Source organism: Paroedura picta, chromosome 6, assembly GCF_049243985.1.
Source record: "Paroedura picta isolate Pp20150507F chromosome 6, Ppicta_v3.0, whole genome shotgun sequence".
NCBI lineage: Eukaryota > Metazoa > Chordata > Lepidosauria > Squamata > Gekkonidae > Paroedura > Paroedura picta.
In genome coordinates, this window is record NC_135374.1 from 51,221,335 (window position 1) to 51,241,375 (window position 20,041).

Below are 20,041 nucleotides of genomic sequence, written 5' to 3' on the forward strand. Positions count from 1 at the left end.
GGCAAGCTGTTTCAATGGTATACCTTTAATAGATATTAAAAGTCCAGCCCTATTGATTTTAATATGTTGAAAACTGGGCTGCTTTCTCCAGCTGACCTAACAGACTTTTGGCCCATTGTTTCCACCGGTCATTAACATCCAAAAGCCATGGAAGTCTGGCCCATATAGAAATATGCTCTGTTTGGCTCCCATGGTATTCGATGCCCATTACTTATAAAGTGATGCCTGTTCAGTAAAAGAGAAAATCAATGGTGTGATATATACAGGAGAAGGCAAAAAGCTTTAGAAGACTGTCAATATGTTTTAAGCATTACCACATGGCTGTGGTTTGCAATGTCAGTGCAGCGGACTGTAAGGATTTTGTTGCACTGTGTTCTTTTGCGGTTCCGTCTCAGACTGCGGAGCTTTAACAGTGACATAAAAGAAACACCAAGAACATCTGGTGGACAAAGAACTCTTTGAGATATCAGGTTGGTTTGTTCCTTTATTCTTTAATAATTGCTCCATTTCATATTCCATGTGTCTTAAAGCTGCATTTAAAGTCGAATGGGCATTTAATGCCACAACAGCAGATTGCTGAAATTATTTAATGCATATTTCATGGGACTGAAAATCAGAATGTTGGTGGCAGTGGTTGTTTTGTATAGAGAGAAGATATTAAACATGCTGAAAGTTCTGCTTTACATCAGCTATTGGAATTGTCATATCTCAAAAGTAGTTTGTAGGAGTCAATATAAATATTTACATAGACGTCCCACAGTGTGGCAATGGAAACAGAGTTACAATGCAAGGGGCAAAATCATTACAATGAGACACACTGATCTAATGTACCATTTTGGCAGTCAGTCACAGTAATCAGTTTGAGAAGAGTATTTCATTACAGCTGCACAACATTTTTTGATAGCAATTAATAGGGAATTGTAAAATGCATTTATTTAAATAAACAATTGTTATAGCCATGCATTTCCTATGTTATAGTCATGCTTTTTGCCCATTTTTAGTCATGCTCATGCCTATATGGAAATTGCTTTAATTGTACCAATATAACAATCCCATACCTTTCCTCTGAAACTGTCTCCCACACATGGGTATGTTATATAAATATTAATTGAGCTGCTCATTACTTCAGTGGACTAAGTTAATACTTCAAGGACCCAAATGCCCGTAGAGAATGCGTAAGCAAACAGATCTCATTTCTCTATCTGACACTCTCTAATTTTTCTATGAAGCTTGCATTTTATGTCCTAGGCACCTCAGAAAAACAATCTGTATAGCTACTATTGTTCCTGCTTTCAGTTTCGGCAGGGGTTATGACAGAAGGTTAAGTTTGGTTATCTTCTTATCACTAGCAACACTGTAATCACTTGGGGGGGGGCTGCAAAATGGAGCTCTTCCACCAGGTCTATGGTTGAGGCCAGGGTGAAGAGAAGATCTATGCCAGCCCCAAAGGAGGAGTACTCCACCATGCTCCATCTGTGGTGGTCAGCTATTCTGCTGTTCCCCCAGTAGGGGTAGGTGGGGGGTTGGTTGCCACAGCGTTTTCTTAGTAGATTGTAATTTAACTATCGGTTTTTAAGGGGATTATGTTTACATCTGTAATCCCGTACAAGCCAGCTCTGCAATAAATTCAAGTCATCATCATTACAAAGTTAACTTGCATGCAGCCAACTCACTCCCTACCTGATGGACCATCCCTTGGGGTATGCCACCAATAGGGAGAGAGCACTCTGCCAATGAGGGCCAATCAGATCAAATTGCATTCTGCCAATGAGGGACAATCAGGTCAAATTGCGTGCAAACAGCCAGGAAAAGCCTCTACTCAGGGAATGTTTACCCATAAGTAAGTCATGGCCTTCAGCCAGGATAGTTTAGTCCCAATCAGGAGGGCCCCCAGTCCTGAAAGTTTAGCCCCAGCCAGGAAAAGCTAATAAGGAGTCAGCTCTCCAACTCAATTACCTGCCAGTTTCAGAAGTTTGTTGGGTGGAAGAAGAGCTGGCCTCAGAGCATGCTTTGCTGACAGCAAATTGCCCTGGCCTTCTTCAATTTGGAGAACATAGGGGGGAGCAAGATACCTCCTGGCACAGCAACTGCATGCCTTCTCAAGCGGGGTGCTGTGGAAGGCCCAGAAACAGCCTGCTGCCAGCCGGCTGAGACACAGGGCATCCAGGAAAAGCCTCTGCCCTGGGAATGTTTACTCATGAGTGAGAGCCAATCAGTTCAAATTACACTTTGCTAATGAGGGCCAATCAGTTCAAATCACCCTCTGCCAATGCAGTAGAATCAGGTCAAATTGAGTGCAATTGAGTGCAACAAGCTTCTACCCTGGAAATGTTTACTCATGAGTAAGTCATGGGCCTCAGCCAGGATAACCTAATGAGGGGTCTGCTCTTCCCTTCCAACTTCCTGCCAATGTCAAAAGTTTACTGGGTAGAAGAGGAGTTGCTCTGCTGCTAGTAAGTTCCCCTGGACTCTTGGCGTCTTTCAACCTGGAGGACATGGGGGGAGGGGAGGTGAGCTGCTTTCTGATGCAGCCTCTGTGTACCATTTGAAGGAAGAGCTATGAGAGTCCCAGAAATGTCTCCTTGCCAGCCCTCTGGGACTCAGGGCAGACAAGAAAAGCCTCTGCCCTGGGAATGTTTACTTGTGAGTAAGTCATGTGAGGCTTGCAATTTGTACTCTGAAAAGGGAGGATTGCTTTTGAGGTAACCATTGCAGGCTATTACAGCAGGGAAGATAATGCTGATGTGGGTGGGACTGAGAAGATGTAGCCTTTCCCTTTCCATATGGACACCACCTTGATATGGCTGTGGTCTTTTCAAGACCATCACAACAAAGCAAATTTGAAACCAATGGCATGGAAGATGGATAAACTGTAGAGGGGCCACAGAAGCACAATGAAGCCATGGGGGCATGTGGAAGAGGGAGGGTGAGAGACACTGTTTCCCAGTACTACCTTCCCAATAGAATAGTTGGTTTATTATCCTGCTTTTCACTGCCCAAAGGAGTCTCGGAATGGCTTACAATAGACATCCCTTCCTATCCCCACAAGACTTCCTGTGAGGTAGGTGTGGCTGAGAGAACTCTGAGAGAAACTGCCCTGTGAGAATGGTTTCTAACAGGACTGTGACTAGCCCAAGGTTGCCAAGCATGTGGAGGAGCAGGGAATCAAATCCAGCTTGCCACATTGGAAACAGCTGCTCTTAACCAGTGAACCAAGATGTTCAAATTGGTATTGCCTTAAAGAGATGTAGCTAGAGCACAGGCAGAAGAAGCAGGATGATGTGAGTCATTTTTTACTTGCTCATTGACGGTTATGGAATTCTTTTCCTTTAAATTTGTACCTTCTGATCAATGGCTTCTCAGGGCAATCCAAGGAGGGAGACACTCAGGTATTTCCTACATGGAGAGGTGATTGTGTACTTCATAATGTTTGCAAGTTCAGAAGAAAGGAATATTGTTTTCTGTGTGTGTGTGAAGAGAGAGTAAAACAGCCCTCTGTCCTCATCCCAAGCAGCCCTTTCCTGCAGGGGAATTGATCTCTGCAGTCTGGAGAGGAGCTTTCATTCTGTGGGTTCCCCAGGTCCCTCCTGGAGGCTGGCACCCCTGACGACTCATAGGGTACTGGCCTTCAGCTGGGACCTGGAGATCCCACTTCTTGGGTTTCTCAAAGCCTGAAGAATATTTCAGGGGTCTCTCAATGGCAAAAAAAAGTTGAGAAAAGCTTGCAGTAATTGAGAAACCCTCTATAACAGGGGTCCTCAACCCCCGGTCTGCGGCCCGGTATCGGGCCGCCAGCGGCCACGCCTGCCCTCCCCCCCACCCCGCAGAAAGAGGGAGGGAAGAGGCAGGCACGGTCGCTGGCACGCCAGCGACACAAACGCGCACGCGCGGAGCTGCCGTGCATGCGTGTTTGCGCCCCCTGCTGGTGAAAACGCGCATGCGCGGCAGCTCCGTGTGTGCACGTTAGCGCCACCTAGTGGCGAAGACGCACATGCGCAGCGACTGCGCGTGCACGTTTACATGCAGCTGCGGTGGCCGGGCCGCCGGCTCTCTCCCACCCTCGGAGGCGGTCCCCGACTACAAGAAGGTTGGGGACTGCTGCTCTATATGGTACCTCCCTGTAGTTTAGAATATAGCTATTATAAATCCCCTTTCTTTTCTTCTTCTGCATAAATAGGTATGTTGTTGACAGTGTATCAGTTTTATTGCATTGGTTTTGTAAGTTGTGTTTTCTTTTTTGTAATGGGAACCTGGTGTCTCTTCCAACAACACTAAGGCTTAAAAAAAATTTTTTTGTTAAACCCAGTCATAGCCCTAAGATGCAAAAGAAAGCCAATGATCATAAGAGCCAATGCAAAATAAGTACAATAAATAGAAAACGGAAACAGAAGTGACCAAATTAGGTTAAAATAGAAACTGTAATAATCATGGGGTGGATCCCATGGTCAGCTTTTTTGTATGCAAAAATATGCTTGCAACAAATGAAAGTGATTATATTTCCTGCTGCCTTTTCTATTTGCACAAGAAGCAGCATGAAGTGTTTATTTTGATACTATTTTGCAAGCAAAAAAATCATGGAAACTTTCTATGCATTTCATTGAGCTGTATGCACTTGATTTTGTTAAATGGATACTGAAGTTCAATGTTATTACTGCAGCTCTGCATGAACAGAACTAGCTTAAAAATATTTTTCTTTCCACTCATGCAACGCTAGATCCCCCCAGTATAACAATGATTGGTGCTCACAATTCACATTTCCTAACTTCACAGGCATTTTAGAAGTCTTTTGGAAGTCTGAACAGAAGTGTCAAAAGAGTCAGGCAAATGATTAAGAGCTATTAAATCTTGACAACTTAAACAAAGATAGTAATTTATGGTAGCATCTGAATTTTTAAAATATTTTTATTATACACATCTCTCCTTAGCTTAATGGATCTGTGCATTTTAATAACAGTTTGTGGAGCTCCCTGCCAATGTTGCATCATTCTGCAATACATTTAAATATCGATCTATTCAGAAATGGGCACTTAGGAAACTGAAAGTGAAGCTTCATATATCTTACGAAGTATTGACTTTTTAAAGTCACTATGCATGTGCTTTTTAAGGACATGTTGATTTTTAATAAGTGCACAATGGAGAACTTTATTTGCATTCAAGGTGGATGGTTCGTCAGTTTACAAATGTGTTACTTTTGAGAAATGCTACCTGCGGTCAAAGTGTTGGATCTTGGTACTTTGGTATGCTAATGAATATTAACATACTAGCAAGTGAACCAGGCTGCTATACCTCTTAGATCAGAGGTTCTCAACCTTCCTAATGCTGCGACCCTTTAATACAGTTCCTCATCTTGTGGTGACCCCCAAACATAAAATTATGCAAGTGTTCTTTCACAGAAATTAAACTGAAACTGGCCAACGACATGGAGATCCATTGTTCATGATTGTATATAAATTGTTTCCCCCCCCCCCGGGGGTTTCTCAGTTCAGCTCTGCCTCTTGTCCCACCATGCCGATCTCGCTCTTTTCTGTGGCTCCAGACAGACGTCTCTGTCTCAGTCTACCCCACAAGGCTGTTGTGTGGATGGCACCCCCCCCCCGGCCAAGCTGCTTGCCCTGCCGCGACCCCTGTGAAAGGGTCATTCGACCCCCAAGGGGTCCCAATCCCCAGGTTGAGAACCACTGTCTTCGATCAATCTTACTGTTTGTTCAACTCACTAAGTTATATGCACATTGGAATGGATATAAAAATGATACAAGGCAGGAATCTTGATGCAGGAAATTCTGAAGAATCAATGCCTCAGCTGTTTGCTAAATCTTCATAATCTTACCACAGAGGGGGGGGGGGAGCCAGAACAGATCAGCACCCAATCACCGACTTCAAATGTTAGAGAATAGTTTATAGAAAATGTGACTATTTCTGTTAGACAAAATTCAGGATACTGATTTTAGAATCTAGCGCAGCCTGCATAGTGATATAGAAGTTACTTGGTTCAGGTAACCAGCCAGCATGATGTAGCAGTTAAGAGCGGCAACCTCTAATCTGGTGATACTGGGTTTGATTCCCTGCTCTTCCACATGCAGCCAGCTGGGTGACCTTGGGCTTGTTACAGCCCTAATACTGCTAATCTGACAAGTCCTATCAGGGCTCTCTCAGCCCCACTAACTTCACAGGGTGTCTGTTGTGGGGAGAAGAAGGGAAGACAATTGTAAGCTGCTTTGAAACTTTGAGCAGTGAAAAGCAGGGTATAAAAGCCAACTTTTCTTCTAAAACAAAAGCTGTAGAAATGTATAATGACTTCTAAAACATCTTCAAGAAATCATCCCTATAACATATGCTACAGCAATGCATTTGGAATACCATGGAAGGATGAAAAACCTGATTAAAAATGATAATTGTTTTTAATTTTTATCATTTGATAAATTGATAAAGACCTAACTGAGGCCTAATCCCCCCCAAGGGTTAGCATGAATATTAGAAGGCCGAGGTTAGCTTGCAGGTGTTTGTGAATTCAATCTTCCTGCAACTACCATCCTTGCCTCATTTAAGGCCAGACAGGAAAATGTGGTCATTGGACAAATCAGGAGAACCTGTGCTCAGTTGTATAACCAGATGAGAGGGAAGAATTAGGAGCAGTTCCCAATATCCTCTGGAAAGTTACTGGGATGAAGAGCTTTGGTTGGACTTGAGAGATCACCTGATGACCGAGGGCAAAATGCTATAAATATTTAAGTATTCAAGTATTTAAAAGGATAGAGCAATGCTCACACTATGCTAGTGTGCTTAGGTATGTTTCATCACGATAGACTGCAACATATGGGATGCTTTTATGCTACTACTTGGATTGTATACTGCAAGGGAGTGGCCATCTAATACTAAAGTATTTAGTGTATTAAATATAATGTTAAGCTTCTTTGTTTTCATGTTACTGAGCTAATGAGATTATACTGTATAGTCAATTATTTTAATAATTTTATAAACCTTTATACATTTTTATGTCCCGATTTTCTTTTGTGCATCAATCCTCAAGGACCTCCAGGCCTAGGAAGTTGTTCAGGGGTTCCAGACAGGGGACCAATAGCAATACCCCAGGGGGAAACAGCCAGGGTCTCTGAAACAAGCATTTAACAGCTTAAAGTAAAATAGTTCTCAGGCTAAAACCTCTATCAAATGATATGGAAATAACAACCTCCTAATCAAAAGCCTGAATACAAAGTGCTACTTGAAGTCAGTTTCTAAAAGATAATCACACAGGCACCAAGGAAGTCAACATGGTATAGTGGTTAAGAGCAGTTGGCTCTCATCTGGATTCCCCACTGCTGCACTGAGTGACCTTAGGCCTGTCACAGTTCTCTCCAAATTCTCTCAGCCCCACGTACCTCACAAGGTGCCTGTTGTGGGGAGGGGAAGACAAGGTGATTGTGACTCACTTAGAGACTTCTCAGAGTAGAGAAAAGTAGGGTATAAAAACCCTTTTCACCAGATGAGCTTCAAGAGTATCCCATAGGTGAGGGTAGGTACTACCTCCAAATATGCTGTATTTCTGGTGGCCAACTATATCACTTCAGTGAAACACAGGGTGAGCCAGTCCTAATCTAACTTCAAGTGAGATCCAAGGGGCAGATAGCAGGCAAAGAAGTAAAGATCCAGAGCGGTGAAATCCAAGAAGTACTTGATTTATTCAAAACCAAGGATGAGCCAAAACAGGGTTCCAGACTTTTAACCTCCATTTTCCATAGACTTCCTCAGCGGCTAGTTGACACAAAATGTTTAATAAACTAATTTATAATTTATAATATAATCAACCATAGTAATATTTTTCAAAGATGTACTGTAATAATGTCAAACAGACAATAAATAAATGACTTCCCACCTTCTGAAATGGTATGCTCTCAATTTCAATAATATTTGTATCCAATCAAGGTAATTCTCTTTCTATAATGTACAAACATAAAAAAAAATAATACTAACTATATTCTTTCTATAATTCAAACTTATAATATACATAGACCAATGGTTCATTGTGGAGGTTACTTTTTAGCCTGGAGAAGAGACGACTGAGAGGGGATCTGATAACCATCTTCAAGTATTTAAAAGGGTGCCATATGGAGGATGGAGCAGAATTGTTCTCTCTTGCCCTGGAGGGACAGACCAGAACCAATGGGATGAAATTAATTCAAAAGAAATTCCGTCTAAACATCCAGAAGAAGTTCCTGATAGAGCAATTTCTCAGTGGAACAGGCTTCCTTGAGAGGTGGTGGGTTCTTCATCTTTGGAAATTTTTAAACAGAGGCCATCTGATGGAGAGGCTGATGCTTTGAAAGTTCAAGGGGGTGACAAATTACAGTGGATGAGCAATAGGGTTGTGAGTGTCTTGCATAGTGCAGGGGGTTGGACTAGATGACCCAGGAAATCCTTTCCAAGTATTATTCTATGATTCTAGCTAGCCCTCAAGGGCTTAGAGCTTAGTCATGGAAAATGTACCTGTTTGCTAAAGGACAGGTGTTTGTTGCCAAGGGATCTTAAAGGGAAATGCTCATAAGAAACAGAAGTTCCAATTCATGTTGAGCCCAGTGGCAGCTAGAGTTTCAAGTGTGAAAATATAGGAATGCTCTCTGCATAACAGAGTGTAATATCTATCCTGTGATGTGGAAGAAAGGACAACTTCTCAATTCCAAAGAACCTAAGGTCGTCAGGAATATGGTGATGAGTTTCATAGTATGGACGAGAAGACATGATGAGTGTCATACCATGGACGAGAATGCTGGAAGGGAAGGGAGCATGTGAAGGGTGGGCACTACTCAAACAAGAGCTATTGCATGCTCAATCAATGACTATCCCAGAAAGACTAAAACACTGCAGGAGCTCTAAGAAGCCTATTTGGATGAACAGAGAACTTCAAGAGGAACTAAGAAAGAAAAGGAAAATGTTCAGGAAATGGAGGGAAGGACAGAGCTCTAAAGAAGAGTACCTACAGGTTACTAGGTGCTGTAGATCAATCATCAGAAAGGCCAAAGCTGAGAGTGAGCTAAGATTGGCCAGGGAAGCCCATTGTAACAAGAAAAGATTTTTCAGTTATGCGAGGAGCAAATGTAAAGTAAAGGAGGCAATAGGCCCACTGTTGGGTGCGGATGGACAAACTCTAACAGAAGATGCAGAGAAAGCAGAAAGGCTTAGTGCCTATTTTACATCTGTTTTTTCTCACAGGTCAAAGGGTTTAGGCACATCTAGAGATCACAGTAGCCAAAGGATAGTGTCTGGGTGGCAGGTTGACATGGATAGAGAGGTTGTTGAGAGGCTTTTAGCTGCACTGGATGAGTTCAAATCCCTTTGGCCGGATGAAATGCACCTGAGAGTGCTCAAAGAACTTTCCAGAGAACTTGCACAGTCCTTGTCCATCATCTTCGGGACTTCTTTAAGGACTGGAGATGTCCCGGAAGACTGGAAGAGAGCAAACGTTATTCTGATCTTCAAAAAAGGGAGGAAGGAAACTACAGACCAGTGAGTCTGACCAACCTGGTTTCCTTTTTTGACCAAGTAACAGGTTTGCTGGATCGTGGAAATTCGGTTGATGTCATTTACTTGGATTTTAGTAATGCTTTTGACAAGGTTCCCCATGATGTTCTGCTGGATAAGTTGAAGGACTGCAATCTGGATTTTCAGATAGTTAGGTGGATAGGGAATTGGTGAGAACCGCACTCAAAGAGTTGTTGTCAATGGTGTTTCATCAGACTGGAGAGAGGTGAGTAGCGGGGTACCTCAGGGCTCGGTGCTCGGCCCGGTACTTTTTAACATATTTATTAATGATCTAGATGACAGGGTGGAAGGACTACTCCTCAAGTTTGCAGATGACACCAAATTGGGAGGACTGGCAAATACTCCGGAAGATAGAGACAGAGTTCAACGAGATCTGAACACAATGGAAAAATGGACAAATGAGAACAAGATGCAGTTTAATAAAGATAAGTTCTGCATCTGGGTCAGAAAAATTAAAAGCATGCCTACTGGATGGGGGATACGCTTCTAGGTAACACTGTGTGTGAACGAGACCTTGGGGTACTTGTGGATTGTAAACTAAACATGAGCAGGCAGTGTGATGCAGCAGTAAAAAAGGTGAATGCCATTTTGGGCTGTATCAACAGGGGCATCACATCAAAATCACAAGATGTCATAGTCCCATTGTATACGGCACTGGTCAGACCACACCTGGAGTACTGTGTGCAGTTCTGGAGGCCTCACTTCAAGAAGGACGTAGATAAAATTGAAAGGGTACAGAGGAGAGCAATGAAGATGATCTGGGGCCAAGGGACCAAGCCCTGTGAAGATAGGTTGAGGGGAATGTTCAGCCTGGAGAAAAGGAGGTTGAGAGGGGACATGATAGCCCTCTTTAAGTATTTGAAAGGTTGTCACTTGGAGGAGGGCAGGATGCTGTTTCTGCTGGCTGCAGAGGAGAGGACACGCAGTAATGGGTTTAAACTTCAAGTACAACGATATAGGCTAGATATCAGGAAAAAAATTTCACAGTCAGAGTAGTTCAGCAGTGGAATAGGCTGCCTAAGGAGGTGGTGAGCTCCCCCTCACTGACAGTCTTCAAGCAAAGGTTGGATGCACACTTTTCTTGGATGCTTTAGGATGCTTAGGGCTGATCCTGCGTAGAGCAGGGGGTTGGACTAGATGGCCTGTATGGCCCCTTCCAACTCTATGATTCTATGATTCTATAGTGCATCGTAAGAGGGGTGTCTCTAATCCCAAATCTTAATCAGCTAAGATGCTCAAGAATCCTCTCTTTAAGACAGCAGGTAGACATGCCTAAGTAAAGAAAATTACAGGGACATAAAATACCATAAATGAGATTTTTCAATAAACAGTAAACATATTGACCCTTATGACAAAGCCATTAACAGGGTTAATAAAACAATATATTATGAACATCATCTAGCATGCTCTACAATTATTAATAAGTTACTTTATTAAACATTATTTTATAAATTACTTTATTAAACATTACTTTATTAAACATTTTGTGTTGATTTAGGAACTAGCCACTGAGGAAGTCTGTGGAATATAGAATCTGGAACCCTGTTTTGGCTCATTCTTGTCCTGAATAAATCAAGTACATCTTGGAATTCACATATCTGGATCTTTACTTCTTTGCCTGCTACCTGGCCTTTGGATCTCACTCACAACCTGTATCACTTCAGCAGGGAGAAACAAAGTGAGCAAGAGTTGTGAGGAGACTTAATAGTATGCTGTGAGGACAATTAATAGTATGGGAGGAGTTATTAAGTCTTAATACTGTTAACACCTGTGAATCAATTAGCAAAGTAGGGGACATACTATAACTTAGGGGAAGATATTCCTACTAGAAACACTTCTGCCTTACATGTATTCAGCTTTCATTCTTCTTCACTCAGTCCATAATTGATATTGTCAAAGCATTGATCTATAATCTCAATTGCTCCAACAAGATGGATTTTATAAAAAAAAGCACAGAGAACCAGAAATGATCAACAGAGTTATTCTCTCCTTATCTAGCTCTAGATGTAGGCTTTTACATGTGGTTGTCACAGGGATTTACAACCATACAACAGATGCAATTTCCCCATGGCAACTCAAGTTTGAAGTATGCAAGGGCTGAATTTGGGCTGGGACCATGCCTTCTCCAGTGCACCATTTTCTTGACCTTTAACAGCCGCAGGAACTTTATTCACCCCATCATGCGCTGCAAGTTCAATAATTGCCATCATATGCTGCTTCCAGGCAGGGCAAATAATTTCAGTGCAGCTCCTGAATTGAGTCGCCACAGGGAACTGGAAGGTGGTATTCTTTGCTGCATCTACAAGTTAAACACATGTAGATTGGGCTAAAGCTGGGTTTCGTCCTATACCTCCTTCTGAACCTGACTGGTCAACTGGCTTGTCTAGACCTTTTCTGTGTGTATTGAAAAGGCAGAAGTGCACTGCTCGATTCACTATGCCTGTGACCTAAGCAAAATGCTGGATCTTTCAATTTGAATGAGCTCTAACTTCATTATTGAAGTCTGGAATAATTAGTTGAAAACTGGAATTCAATTTAATCTAAAGGATGGCTATTATAATCCTTTACCTCACCTATAGCTTTCCAAGGCTTTTAGCCTCTTGACAAGCAATCTGTCAAAGGAGGAATGTTGAGTGCATTCATTTTTGACTTCCATTCTTCTCTTACAGCAGCTCAAGTGACTCCAGTCGAACTCTGGCATTTATCACAGACAAAATTAGGTCAGCAGAGAACAGAGGTACAGAACTGCAAAGGGGATAAATTTTATCCTATGAAGGGGAACAGAGAGAGACCTTTAGTTTTGTTGTCTAGTTCAGCCACAGCATACAAGGTAAGAGTTTTCTGGAAAAAATTCTAAGTGGATTTACAATTTGTGTTCTGTCTATACCAGGAAAGCATTAAACATGTTTTTTTAGCCAGTTTTCTGATCCAGCGTGCATAAATTACAACCTTTTGTCTCTGTGTGGTATAAAGGTATAATTTTTGGAATGATTTTTAATTGTTCAGAAATAAAATTGAATTTCCTTAGAAATAAATGAAAATAAGCAACTGGGGCAGTTGTCTGTATACTACAAAATGGAGTTTTGTCTTATTTTTAACCACACGTATAATTATATCTAGTATGCATTCCACATTTTAGCTTTAATCTAGTACTTCCCAACTTCTATTTCTCTTTGTAGATTATATTAATAATGATACATATTTTCCATAAATTTGTACATTGGAGAACTGGAAAGATGAAGATTATCCAGTGTATGTTCATAACCCACTAGATTTTATTATTTGAATTAAATGCTTAGAAATTCTTAAGGAGTTTTAAAGTAACATTGCCTGGCGGTAAAAATGACTAACGGTGCTATAATGTATTTATTGCATCATTAAATTTAGAAGTTTTTTTCTTAAAAAAAAAACTGCTTGGGACAGCATTTAAATGGATGGATGGTCTAAAATTCAATAAATAAATAGCAACAGCTTTTTTCATTACCAGATTAGTAAGTTAAGAAGAAAATGTTAATGAATATGCATAGAAATTACAGTTCATTGGGTGATAAAATGCTGGCTGAGCTGGTTGAGCTGGGGCAGGTCATCCTTCCTCTTCCTGCTCCTGCATGGGTAAGCATTTGGGCCAATGCACCTTTGCTGCCCCATATTTCTGCCCCTGCTCTGGAGCACTGTAGGGCAGCATGAGACTCCCCCTCCCCATTTTTAAGAATGTGGTATTGCAGTCCACAGGCAATACCATGTTTTTAAAAATGAAAAAAAAATGCCCTGGGTGGCTCTGTGGCGATGCCAAGCAGAACTGCGAATTTTCTAAACCACCAAATAAGTGGTAATGTGGGGCTAAATCCTGGTGCAGAAATGGTCTGTGTGTTTATAAAGCAAAACCACCTCGAGAAACATGGCACTCCCAATGCAAATATATCCAACATTTTTGTGGCAGCCAGAGGACTTTACAATTGAGTGCCTCAGCTAGAAAAACTTTCCTGTTGATTTGACAGCAGTAGATTTGGTGGCAAATCCAGGAACATTGCTATATACAAACCAGCCCTTATTTTCTTACAACATGCAATTTATGTGGAGGTAATCAAATTTAGTTTTTAATAGCTGCTTTCAGAAAGCCAGTTCACCTATTGTAATTGTATTATTTTATGTTCATTCAGTGGGCTTTCTAACTTACAACTTAAGTATTACAGTATTGTATTAATGTACATTATTGGAACTGGGATGTAAGATCAAAAGGACCAAAATCTAAAGAACCAAAGCAAAAGATACTGGATACCCTCAGATGCAGAGAGGAATATTTTGCTATTTGCTTACCAAATACAGCACTCTGAGTAATATGGTTGGTGCAGGACTGAAGCACTACTTTCTGACCATTCATGGTAGCATCTGAGAAGGGGCAATGAAGAAAGTCAATGTGTTGTGTAATTAGAATATTGGAGATCCAGGTTCAAACTCCCATTCTCTGGTGACTATAGATCACTCATTCTTTCATGTTCATCTGTTTCACTGGTGGTTGTGATGAAAAGAATGTGGAAGGAAGAACCACATATGCTTTCCTGAGTTCCTTGGGGAAAGGCATGCTCTAGATGCGTGAGCAGGTAGGAGTTTCCTTCTGTAAAAAAACCCTGTTGATTGGAGAAAATGACACCAGAGAAGAAGAATGGAGTACAGAAAGGCAATTCTGAACTAGATGGTATCTCAAGGGTAGCACAATCTGAGAATTAGTATTTTCCATTTATCTTCACTGGGCTTGAAATCACTGCAGCTTAGTCACAAAACAGACTAGCAGGAGTTTACACAGTTAATTCCTTCTCTGCAAGGGAAAAAATCTCTACATATACAAAGTAACATACAAAGGAGAATTCTTAGAAAACTATCATACATGGTAAAAATTTATACTAGAACTTTCTATGATTTCTAGTCTACAAATGTGGAGAGCCTTTATATAAAGAAGCATTTAAGCATATCAAAACATGACAGTCCTGCTATAGTTTTACTTACCCCATTAGCTAATTGCTGGGTTTTGGCCTTTGAAAGTCTTGTTGGAGATCCAAGTTCTCATCATAATGTTCTCTCACAACTGACGGTTTTGCATTTTCCATGTTAAATGACAACTTAGTACGCACAGTTTGGTTCAGTTCCTGCCTGATTTTCCCAGTTGTCTGCTAATATACAGGCTCAGCCTTTTAAAAAAGCAGTTCTAAAAAGTTGTAGATTTGTAGCTATTTATATAAAAGATCATGGAATGGCTACTCTAGAACCTCTACAAGGATATAATGATCTGTGTTACAACTCTTCAGAATACCTGTTAAACAAAGTGGCAAACAGCAGCTAGGTCATAAAGAGTAACCAAGATCTACTTTTTTGAAATAAGTTTTGAGTGATCTTTCAGTTTTAAAAAATGAATATTTAGTGTGAGAATCTCACACCAAAAAGCTAGCAAGACAAAACTTTAGATGTTCCAGGTTAACTATAGGCAAAACTACTAACCTGCAATTCTAATATATTCTTCACATGCAACTGTAGAGATGTATGTCATTTCACTTGAGTTAATTCGGTGTCTTGAGGCCTGACTTCATTTTCTTGAGCAGTGGGGGAGGGAGAGAAATTCAGCAGCTCTCTCTGAGTGATCAACTGGTCATCTTTCCAAACAGAATCCTATCAAAGTGGGACCTCTGTGCACTTTCTTCCCATTATTGCTCACTTTCTTGGGAAAAGTTACTGGTTCTATAAAAGCATGGCTTTTGTTTTTGTGAATTCTGTTTTCTGGTGTCCCACCTGTCAACTGCTGGGGAGGTGCAACAACTTTACTTGCATTTGCTGTGTGACAAGACAGTAGGATAGAGGTGGAGGATTAATCTCAGGTTTCATTGCTCATCTCATCCTCCTCTTCCATACTGGAGATAGGAACATAAGAAGTCCCTCATCCTGGGTCACAAAATGACTAACCATGGAGGGGATAAAAAGCAATATCTTCCCCAATGTCACCTTCTAGCACACTCAATGAATTTTACTGCTTGTATATTCTATGCAGATGTTCAATACATGGTAGTTGAGAGCAGGACATGCCCTCCCTTTCCCCACAACATGCTGATCATGCACAGTTCTGTTGCATGTATAGGTCAGTTTACTTGACAGAAGTGCATATCTGGAAAGAGCATGTGTATGCTTATGGAGCGAAGTGAACATATGCAATGCCCAGTACCCTTTCTTTATCGGTGTAAATGTTTCGTATTTTACAGTGAACACATGGTAAATGCTTCCCCTCCCCTGCATTTGTTCATGTGTGAAGCTTCCCAAATTTACAGTGTACTTATCAATGGCATGCCATTATGGCTCATCAGATTCCCTGTCTTCTGTGATTTAGTGGCACCTCCCCCCACCCCAGACTTGATCAGTCAGGACTGAACAACTTTAGTCTGTGGCCTCTTCCTGAACTCTGTTAAATTGTGACTTTTCTTTGAACTCCCTGCTTTCAGTTGTTCTGACCTTGTTGCTCGTTTATAACTCGTGTGCCATTTATCACTTGCAGACTTACAAATATTGTTGAGGCAAAAGACCTGAGTGCAATCATTCATACTATAGCCTCTTTGTATTGGAGCTTCATGGCTTCCATATCATGTAACCGATAGGGAGAGATTAGTTAGAAAGCTGTAATTCTTTTGAGGGATTGTGATGATACTGTACCATAAACTGTGAAATGATGCTCAAGAGGTTTGAGATCATCAAAGCTGAGAGATTATATTACAGCGTCTCCAATCCGTCTCTGTCAATATCCATTTCATAATAGTTTTTCTGCAACCAAGGTGTAAAATATTGGTTATTCTATAGGCTATGAAACTCCCAGTTGTATCAAACCTTTCATTGCTATGCTTGTCACCCAGGGTATGACGGAAACCAGATGTGACACAAATGGGGATGAATGTGCATTCACTAACTCTATGGAAATCATCAGCTCCTTCAACTATCTCTAGTCATATTATCTCAGGCAGTTTGTAGATGAATACTAGCAGAATATATAAGCAAATCAGAAAGCTACATCCCCCCCCATGAAGATTACATGGCAATCTTTATCAGAAGTCATTCTAAGAAGTAAAAAAAACCTCAGTCCTGTTCCCCAAAATTTGAAAACTTGGGCTTACAAGGTCTTTTTTCCCCATGGATAAAATTTTTCGAGAGGCAGTTTTCATTTTTATGGTTAAAGGAGAAACAGTTTTCCTTTGGTTTAAAATATGGTTGTCTGTCTTCCCTCTTTAAATTTCTTTAAAAACAGTCATGAAAGGAGAACCAAAATTGGATCAGAAGATGAGATGATAGGAAAGAAAAAATATTTTCTTCCGTACCATATTCCTGGAGTAAATTTACATCCTACAATTGTTATTTACTCTGCTGGTAAAAATTATGGGCGATCATAAGGATTCCCAGCAGGGCAAATTGTAGTTTGGGTAAAAAATGATTTATATTGGCAAAATGCCACAAGAAAAGAATTAATCCTGTCCCCCACAGCTGGGGTATTGATCCAATTTCCCCTCTCCCTGGAGTGGTTGCTCCTAAATGAGATTTAAAAGATGCAAGATTTAATCAGGGATTTCCAATACATGGCATAGTTGGGCTCACAATCTGATCACGGACCAAAGTCTGCAACTTCAGGATAACATAACTGATGTTGCTCCAGAATCCAACCATGCTTTTCTGTCAGGGCTAGCACTAGCTTTTTGGACAACACGATTCCTTGGCACCGTTAGTTGCAGACTGCTTCAGGAGACTTTACCACACCTTTACTTCTTTCCTTAAGATTACGCCACTAGGACAGGGGAAGGTCCATACTGAACAGGCCCGGCCTACTTGGGATGGAATAGGATGGAGCATTTATCCAGAATGATGGAGAAAAAAGTAGAAAGGCCTCTCATAACACACATTTATTTATTTATTTATCTTTGAATTTATATGCCACCTCTCACCATCAGTCTTGTGACTGTTTACAATAAAACAATTAAACACAATAATCCTTAAGTCTGTTTAATATACAAGACATTAAAAATGGTAATATAATCAGAGGTCTAAACTCTTACCCTCTGTTCAGCTTGCAGTCAAATGAGCTCTCATCAAGAGCAAGAACAAACTAAACAACACTAAGGGATCTCATATTGGAAACATTGAGACCCCACCCTGGTCTCAACCATATGCCTGGCAGAAGAAGTCCATCTTACAGGTCCTGTGGAAAGCTGACAACTCCAACAGGGTCCTTAGCTCTTCCGGGAGCTCATCGCACCAGGCTGGCTGGGGCCAGGGCAGAAAAAGCCCTGCCCCTGGTCAAGGCCAGGCGAACATCTCAGGGGCCCTGGACAGCCAGCAGATTCATGCCTGCAGAGTGGAGTGCCCTTTAGGGGGCATAAACAGATAAGCGGTCCTGCTGATAGGTAGGGCCCAAGCTGTGTATAGCCTTAATGGTCAAAACCAGTACTTTGAACTTAATCCGGAAGCAGACTGGTAATCAATATTGTCATTGAGGAATTTTTGCTGGTTAGTTTTATGAAGTCTAATAAAATACAGATTTGTGGCTTATAGTGTACATAAGTATGTGTGATGTGACCACCACCAGATTTTATTAGCTAAGTGCCTTACAGTTTTGATGCAGGTGGAATTTTTAATAATTAGTCTGTGTTGAAACTATTAGCCATATGGGGGTGGGGGGAGCAAACTACAGAATCATCTGAACAGATGGGCAGCATTGTCCTGCTTGGAACATCAAGACTACCAGTCCTCTAAGTGTTCTTAGGATAGCCATTGCTGAAGAACAGAAGAACTCTTAGTCATGTGACAGAAGGAGAAATAGAAGGTTGTGTGTGGCAAGTTTAAGAGGGAAATGAAAACACTAGGAACACCCACCCACTCTGTTTTCAGGCTGCAATACTTCCTGTCTATGTAGTGAAGGGGTCTTTAGTGATCTGCACAACACACCAAACTCTATAACAAGTGGTGAGAGAGGGGAAGAGGCTCTACAGCTTAAAGTCTACAAGGCCCTACCAAATGCACCTCTGATAGTGTGGGAATGGCCCCCACATTCCAGATGATTACCTAGGCTTGTATAGATGTGAGTCATGGTTAGGTACCATGATGATGTCCAAAACAAAAAGGAGAAAATATCTTCACCCAAACCACAGGTCAGTGGCGGCATTGGTATGCATGTATACATTGATTTTATTGAAGTTATGCTATAAGCCTTGAAGTTTTAACTTAAATAAATATTAGTATCATATTTTTTTAAATTGTGTTTTACCCTACATGGACTTAAGTTCATTTCCCTTATTTTGACTTTTTTAAGCTTCTTGACTAGTGATCATGATAGACAATCCAACATGATACAAAGACCCAACATGAACTAGATTGACTCAGTCTAGGAAGCCATGGCCCTCGGTTTGCAAGACCTAGCAAGGCTAGGAGATTTTGAGAAGCATTTTATTCATAGGGTCCCTATAAGCTGGAAGTGACTTGATGGCACTCAATACATATAAAAACGATACAAGACATTACTGGGATCATTCAAAAACAGGTGTATAGTGTCAGAAAATAGAGGGGAAGGGGAATGCTGTTTAGTCTTGGTGCCTTAAATTTCAAAAGGTATGTAGATAATATTGAGACTTTGTTACTTGTTATATTCATGGATCTGCCCCCCCCCCCCACTCCTCCTCTTTTTCTTACACATTTGGAAATATGTTGATTTTTCATACCATGAGATCAGGAATATCATCTAAAAATATGATACATCAATTTCAAGTTTCTTTTTTTCTCAGCAAGCAGTTCTGTGGTTCAGTGTTCAATTAAAAACAAAAGAAAATAAGCCACAGTGAATAAGGTGTGGGATTTTTTGGTAGGTATCCGTATATTGGATGAATGCAAAACTGTACCTGCAGATTGAGAGGAAAAGTGGCTTGGATCCAGTGAGACAAAAGGAGAGCCAGTGTAGTATAGTGGTTAAGAGCGGCAGCTTCTAATCTGAAGAACCAGGTTTGATTCCCCACTCCTTCTCCACATGAAGCCTGCTGGGTGATCTTGAGCCAGTCACTGTTCTCTCAAGAGCTCTCTGGCCTCAGTTACCTCACAATGTGCCTGTTGTGGGGATAGGAATTGTTTAAATAGACAATTGAATCAGTCCCAGCTCATGTACATCAGTCGATAAATGTTTTAAAAATAAAATCCTATTGTTCAAAGTTTGTCTAAGTAGCTGCTAGTAAAACTAATGGATGCCGATTGGTTTGAATTGGCTGAATTTTTGTTTTTATTTTATTATTTATTTATTTATTTATATTTTTATACTGCCCTTCCCTATGGCTCTGGGCAGTTTACATAAAACATTTTTGAACATTCACATAGAACACTATCAAAATCAATATCAAAATCAATATAACAGTATAACAATAACAACAACATATCAACTGGAACAATTAGAACGGCACTTCAACAATAACTTGACAATCCCTCAGTCGGTTCGTTCCCTCAGTCT

At 40.9% G+C, this 20,041-nt stretch overlaps 1 protein-coding gene across 6 annotated transcripts in view; it reads left to right on the forward strand.

The window, feature by feature from the left end:
- Positions 1-12,209: 12,209 nt before the first annotated feature.
- LOC143839837 (uncharacterized) overlaps positions 12,210-20,041 on the forward strand; it is a 298,170-nt gene continuing 290,338 nt past the window's right edge. For all 6 annotated transcript variants that reach the window (XR_013231891.1, XR_013231895.1, XR_013231890.1 and 3 more), the window contains exon 1: positions 12,210-12,364. The gene's annotated coding sequence lies outside the window, so the exon portion shown is untranslated. The remainder of the gene's footprint in view (positions 12,365-20,041) is intronic.